This window comes from Ammospiza nelsoni, chromosome 1, assembly GCF_027579445.1.
Source record: "Ammospiza nelsoni isolate bAmmNel1 chromosome 1, bAmmNel1.pri, whole genome shotgun sequence".
Classification (NCBI taxonomy): domain Eukaryota; kingdom Metazoa; phylum Chordata; class Aves; order Passeriformes; family Passerellidae; genus Ammospiza; species Ammospiza nelsoni.
Window position 1 is genome coordinate 105,176,998 of NC_080633.1, and position 6,955 is coordinate 105,183,952.

Consider the following 6,955-nt stretch of genomic DNA (forward strand, 5'->3'; position numbering starts at 1 on the left):
TGGCTAGGTATTCTCTACTATTTAAAGCCTTTTAACACTATGTCTTATTGCAAAAAAACTCAGTAGCATTACAAAAAGAAGTAATTTTAAGCTTTTTCTATACGTAGAGTACATCAAGTGTCATAATCAAACTTTTATGAATCTTCAGGTTTGAGTGTGATTTTGAAATGTCAAATTAGCATATGACCTTTACTTGTATTTTTAAACTTCTGTGAAGTAAAAAGAATTACTTCAGTAAGATATGTTTTTGGAATAATGATTGCTAGGCATGTACTCCTGTGGAAACAGCAAAACTTCTTTTGCAAGATTAAACATTAGTAAAGACGTGAGATAAGTGAGGAGGTCGTACCTCTTCATAGCATTCAGCTTGGATAGGTGTCAGCAGCAGCAAAGGGTTGACTTTTAAAAATAGATTTCCAAATTACATAAACAACTATAAATTGCAGGAGATAATGCTACTCTGCCTTGATAATTGCATTCATTAGCCTCAACACACCAATAAAGACTTGCCTACTGCTTATTTTGGATTGGACATAAGAGGAGGAGAATGGAAGGTGGCTGGAGAATAGCCAAGGGACACAAGCTATGTTCCAGTTGCTGAAAGAAGTCATGTGGTGTCCCAGCTGGCAGGTTTTTTCATAGAATAGTTTGATTTGGAAAGGACCTTTACAGGTCATGTAGTTCAACTTCCCTGCAATGAGCAGGGACATCTTTGTCCAGATCAGGTTGCCGAGAGCCCTATACCCAGCCCCTACCTGACCTTCAATATTTCCATGACTGGGTCTGCCAGTTTTTTGTGGAGAGAATTGTGTATGTGCATGTGTGTGTGCAGGCAAAGCTGACCTGTTGGAGTAGTGTGAATCACTAGTACGCAGTGCTTTGAATAACAGTGATATGTGCATTGCTAGAGATTTAATATCACCATATTTTTACTTGTCAGTGTCCTAAGGTTACCAGTTTGTGGGGAAAAGGTACTATTTATTTGATTAGAGATGTCCCAATACCATGCATGGTTTGAAAGCTTGCTTGGGGGCTGTTTAATGGATATATTTTTGCTTTGTAATCTTCTGGAAGCATAACATTGTCACTGATAAGTGAACAGCATAGCAGCTGCCCAGGTGTGTTCCCATGACCCTGGCTACATCTCAGAAGCATGGGAAGCCTGCAGGGGGTTGGGCAGGTGCATGGTTCTGTGGGTTCTTTGGCAGCTTCAATATGCCTTAACATCACTAAAATGACATCAGAGCTGTTCTAATGGGGCTGGGTCACTTTGCTGGGCCTAGCTTTGAGGACTTTCCTTCCTGGCATAAAGGAGTTGAGGTTATCACCTTCTTGTCAGGGTTGTTCTTCAAGTAGACTGAAAATTTTCTAAAGAAAGTTGCTTTTTACTTGCAAACATTTTTTATTCAACCTGCTGAACTCTTGATGTGCTGTAGAGGCTGGGCTTTCAGCTCTGGGTCTGAGCCTGCCACATGGGGTTAGAGAGTTATGGGCCATGCTCTGAGGGCTGACATTCAAAATGCCTCTGGTCTCAAGGCATCCAGGCATTCTTGGAAGTACTCTGACTGCCAAACTGCAGGCAGAGCTCTGTAGTGGTCCTCCCTTCTGGCTTTTTGGCTTTTTAGCTACCTGTCTTATGAAAAGGAGGGCTGGGAGGCACTGTTGACACTGGGTCTTGACACTGCAATCACAATGCTTTCTTAAGAAATGTGTCATCTTTCGTATTTTCCCTGTGATGAGAAAAATCTGAAATTTCCATTACTTGTTTCCGACCATTTTTATATTTCAGTTAGTAGTTTGCATTTACTCACAACAAAGTAAGTCTGACTTTCCATAAGCTCTGTTTTTTGCTGCTTAGTTCTTCCTTCCTCCTTCTCTATTTCTCAACTGGTTTTCTTCAATCTAATATTCATTTACACATTAGTAACTTTATTTTGTTAAATATTTTTTACTGGAGGTGCCTTTAGGTTTCTTTTAACTGTCAGGAAGGCTTGTCTGTAAAATTGCATGGTTTGAATTTATTTTTTTGTTACCTGTTTCCACAAACATCTGTAGATAACAGAGTGTGGCATGGGATTGGAAACATGAACCCCGTGTGGTATGGGATTGGAAACATGAACGCCACATCTGGTGATTAGGGGGGAATGAGGGGCTACTTAGTAAACGTAAGCTGGAGGATGGGAAGTCGTGGCAATAGCAAAATTGGCTGCTGCCACAAGAACATAAAAATGTGCAAGCCACATGAGAGAAAGGTGTGGTTTCTCTGTTGTGTTGCCTAACTTGTAAGTAAAAAAGGACAACAGTACCATAGCAGGAGTACTATCCACAAGGGAATTTTTATTTATCAGTTCTCTGGTGCTACCTATTTGATAACAAAACAAAAAAGTAAGGCCTCATTTGATGACCTTTATGGAAATGATAGCCCTGACAGAATTCAGGAGACTTTTTCAGATCAGCTAGGGAGATAGTATTCATGGTTAAAATACTGTAGTAGCAGCAATCCCCACTGGGGAATGATTAGGATTGACTCCATGGTTGCAGAGGGCTGATCAATCACTTCATTCTTGCTACACTCTCCTGTACTATATGAAAAACCCATTGTCTGTTCCAGACAGTCTGATACAGCTTTGACCTCATTGGTCATCAATCAAAACACCATCACCAGAGTCCAATTAAGAAATCACTCTTTGGTAAACAATCTCCGTAACACATTCCACATGTGCACAACAAGAGGCGCAGCAAGTAGACATAAGAATTGTTTTCTCTGAGCCTTTCCACAGCTTCCCAGGAAAATCCTAGGAGAGAATTATGTCTCTCTCTGTTCACAGGATATGTGATTACTGCAAAATACTACTACTAAAATACTGTGAAGGCAAATATTTGAGTAAGATTTTTCCCTGCTATTGTTCAATATGCAGTGGCATGTCTTCCTTTTTCCCATGTCAGTAAGTAAATTGTGTTAAAGTAAAATAGCAGTATTGCTTATGACTGTTTTGATATCAGGCACCCATATTCAGTTTTCCTTTTCTTGTGTAAAACCCAAACAATAACTTCTGCTGAGGGAGAAGGGGGTCATACATTCTCATTTTGTCTGTAATATTGCTTACATTTGCCTCAGACTGTGGAGCCTACAGTCCTTTAAGCACCTGGGATTGGTGGAATAGTCACTTTGGGGTATCTTAGATCTCTTTTTACCCTTCTGTGTCCTTCCTTAAAGGGTACTTCTGTAACAAACAGTTTTGATATGAGAAAATAAAAGAGGCCTGTAAAGAGGAGAAAACAAAGTGGAAAACTATGCCCAAAAGGCAGTGGAATAATGAAGATTGTACACTTCACAGCTAGTGCCATGGGAGTGCTCATGGTTCTCTAAAGCATCACTGTGGACAAGCTCATACCCATGTTTGAGACTTTATTGTAAAGATCTGTAAAGATCCATTTCTTTGCCTTTTTGGAGATGGAGACATTTTTCAACACAGGAGGGTGGGTGCAGTCCCCTGGCCAGCATTTTTAGCACAGCAGACGTTGCACACTGCTGGTTACAGGTCAGCTGCAGAATTGTACAAAAATCTGAACTTCATTTGTGGCCTTTTTTTCAGCATAAAATATGGCTACGCACTGACTACTATGTAGAAAATGAAATGCATTCAAGGTGTTTTGCGGAGAAAAGAAGAAACCTCACAACTTCGTAAAAGTTGTAAAGCCCGGTATGTTTATTTACGATGCGCGCCGGACGCAAGTCCCCCAACAAGGCATGCGTACCTCTGAAGACCTCGGGTCTTCTTTTATCCCCCTCCCAAATGCATATGCATACAGTTTCACAATAAGTTCATACATATTCATTCCGTGTGACATTTAGCACCAGTTCTTCTTTATCAAAGGAATGTCTAAGTCGGGGGCAAATCGACCTTGTGGTCTTTTCTGTTTTTCTTTCTCTGTCTCCTTGCTGTCTCGGCATGTGAGCTTTTCCTTCAGCTTTGGCCTCACAGACTTTTCACCTTTCTTAGACACTTCACCTAATTCAGAATGGATCTTTACTCTGTCTCGTTCCCCCCTTTCCTAGGAAATAAGTAAATTCTTTTACTTAATGAAAACCTTCACAACAGTAAGTGTCTTTTAGTGCTTCACCATGTACGTTTGACAAAGATGTTAGTACAGCTACTCGTAGCATTCTCCAGTTCCAAATTAACAATATAATAGATAATCCTAAGATTATCCCAACTAATATTAGTAAAACTACAATGGAGTGGCACAACTTATTAAAGATTCCATTTGCAGTTGGTGACCACCCAAAGATCACATCCCACCAGTGATGATCCATATTTTGTTTCATTCTTTGTAGGACTCTGGTTATCTCCTTTGTATCATGTTGGACAGTAATCAAGGTTTTTTCTGCTTCCTTGGATTCCTTTCAAGCCTTCCAATAGGTCTTGGTGCTTAATTAATTGTTTTACCAATGTAAGGTTCATCCCACTAGGGGTAGGTGGTAGTCTGTGATACAGTGTGTAATTGGCTTAAATCAGCTGGTGGGATGTTACTGGTACCAAATATGAAAAACTACACTTAATAATCTTAACAAAATTACAAATACAGAGATTAGAATGGTTTCTACTAGACAGAATAACATCATTGCTATCAATTTGTACAGCAGCACAAGCAGTTCTCAAGCATACCCCCTTTTCCAGTATATACGAGCCCAATTTTCTGGTCAGTGACTGGATGAATTTCGAAGTGACAAATACTCTGCTCAGTGTCCAAACACACATCCTGAGCATTAATAGTATTGCTTTCACAAATGAATCCCATCTGTTCTCTAGCAGTGCAGGATTCTAAGTTTACTGTCTGCCACTTCCCATTCATCTTTCGTGCCCACACTCTATGTTCTGAAGGATAGAGTATTGTTTTTTCATGGTTTGATCCTAGAGCAACGATGGGATGGATAACATAAACAGTGGCATTATGTATGGTAAACACAAAGGCAGTTGCCACATTAGAAACAGGATCATAGGTGAAATTCACCATAGTCCACCAGGATTGAAACTTCCTTTCAAAATCAATTGCATTGTCCCACACAATTTCTTGAATTTCAGCGGGAAAATTACTTTCACCCCTTTCCCATATGATCAGAGCTGCTGTTGCTTGTATCCATAACTGTGCTTGTATACAACTGAAAGCTAAAGACACATTATCTTGAACTATACTAAGTGCTTCTACTATCAACTTGTGGTCTTGGTTCCCGGCCTTTTCATACTTCCTTACTTTGGCAGTACTTTTGAAATCTGTCACTGGCTAGTTCCTAATGCCAATAGAGATTACTATAAAGGCTGCTTCAATTTTATTAGGCTACCTGCTGCAGTGGCCAGTCTATTCATCAGTATTTCTGAATCAATTCCATTTAAAACTCCTAGTCTTGTCCTTAATATGCCAGTTAGATGTTTGTTATGGGGAACAGGAACTGCTTTCTGTCCATGACCATCCCTGCCAGAGGGATGTGCTGGGCTCACACTGCAAATTCAGACACACTTCACAAGTGTATCTGACAGAGGTTTAGGTCATATTTGAGGCAGATGTTTGTTCTGAAATGTAGAGACCTCAGGGAATCTCCTTCCCCCTCCAAAGCACCTGATTTCCCAGATGTGTGGCAAGCAGGAATGTCTCTCCTGGCCTACAAAACCTCACCCACCTTGCCCCTAGCTTCAGGTCCAAGCCTCAAGTAAACAATGAAGGGGAAGTCTGAGAGAAGAGCCTAAATTCATTGCAGTGCCTCAGAAGAAACTGGGATCAGGTTTCTGCTACTTGAAACACTCAGCACAAAAGTGATGCTCAAAATCCTACAGCCTGCTGCTGAGCTCTGAGGCGGGGGGTCTCTCTACCTCTTTTAAGCAGAATCCAACTGCCTCAGACTGGGACAATCGCTGATCCAAATCTCAGTAGGAAAAGGGATAGCTATAAATAAAGAAAATCACCTTCCTTGCTTGGGTTAATTTACCACCTGCAGTTCAGCACCCTTTACCAGCCATTGCCTGGGTGTTCAGCCAACCAGCTTAGAAAATGACTTAAGGAAACTGATTTCTTGGTGTTCCTGGTTTTAGGCACCAGGAGAGCTGGCTCCTTCCTTTCTTGTTCTGCTCCTGAGATATGCCTGTTTTTGTAACCATGTTGTCCAGCCCTCAAAGGAAGTTTTTTAGGAAGGAGGAGCAGGCTGGTTGGATTTTTGAGATGTTAATTTGCATTATCAACTCCACACATTTGAGAGACCATTCTGGATTGAATAATAGCTGTTGTTCAGTCACATTCAAGTTTGGAGTTTGGGTAGAGTCTGAACTAGTATGGGGTGTATAAGGCCCTGCTGTGGTAAAAAGTGCAGTGTCCACTTTGAATTCAAATGAAAGTCTGATAGCAACTCGAGCTCAAAGGCAGGTCACTTCTACAGGCTGTATCAAGGTGAAATTACACCAACAGTCTGATTCACTTAGGTTATCACAGACTTCCTGGTGTTCATGTACACCAGGAGAGGTTCAGACACTAATTACATCTGGTCTTTCATAAGCTACCCTATTGATGACCTGGCACCCTACTTTGATTTCTTCTCCTCTGATTCCTTGAAGAGTCCACAGTTCCTGTTCTTGCCATTCTTGCCCCTCACATACCTGATTCTCCTGGATTACTACAGTAGATATGTTTAAATCTTTTATCTCAGAAGGTTTTCCTATGGATCCAGTATAGTGATTAAATGCCAGGGACCAAGGCCATTTAGCATTACTTTGAACAGAGGTACTCTCAAGTTCTGAAACCTCAGTTATGATTACACACAATACAATTCTACAAACTAAAATATGAGCTACTCCCGACCGCAATATACTCATTTTGCCCGAGTAAGTTTTAATCTCAGTTCATTGTCTCCTGGCGTCACTCCTTAAGGGGTTTCTGGGCCTTCTTCACCTGAGAGTGATGGATC